Here is an 891-nt window from a genome sequence, read left to right as displayed (position 1 = left end):
TAGACCGTTTTCTTTTCCAAAGGTGAATTTCTGTTGGCAGTACTTCTATATCCAGAAATTCAGAATATATTTCGAAGTCGCTTGCATCTATTTCAAATTTGTTGCATATTTTTGGTAACAACTTGTGCAGTGAAGAAATTTGTTTTTTGCGATTATTAAACCTTGCTTGAAGTTGTTCAATGAAATCGTTGAAAAAAGGAATAGCTATTGTTATGCGTTAATATTCTTCAGGTGAATTTGTAATGACATTAATTCGATGTTTTTGACGTGCAACAATTCATAAACAGCAGCCAATATCAATAATATCATTTTTAGATTCCATTGTAGTTAGTGTATCTCTAATCATTGAGGTCGATGTAGAACTTGTACTTGTTTCGTTCTCGGTTGTTTTTATTTTTTTACAAAAATAATTTGTAAGGGAATATTACGCTTACGATTTGACATTTTATTAAAACAATCAAATAAAAAAATATACAGAAATATTAGAGGGTTGCACTTACACAGTGCGCATAAAACTGATACTAATTTGTACTAAAATATTTGAATTGGTATACTTATTTAATGTTCACGATAAAATTATTAATAGTGCTATAACTGTGTACTGACACTACGGACAATATCATGGAGTTTTTCGAGATAAAATGACAATTGACAATACGTTAAACGATCGATAATTTATTGTTCGATAACATATTAAGTATTTATAGACGTTTTGTCTGTCGACGAAATGTCTTTAATCTTGTATGATTTATCTTTGTATAATATAATAATAATATATTACCTATATTATAGAAATCGCCATCGAACATAGTTATTATATTATTAGGTAGGTAGTAGGTACCCAAATGGCCACATGGTAATTTATTAGTTGGAAAATATTTCGGGGGGGTG

This window comes from Acyrthosiphon pisum, chromosome X, assembly GCF_005508785.2.
Source record: "Acyrthosiphon pisum isolate AL4f chromosome X, pea_aphid_22Mar2018_4r6ur, whole genome shotgun sequence".
NCBI classification, from domain to species: Eukaryota; Metazoa; Arthropoda; class Insecta; order Hemiptera; family Aphididae; genus Acyrthosiphon; species Acyrthosiphon pisum.
This window is presented reverse-complemented; position numbering follows the sequence as displayed.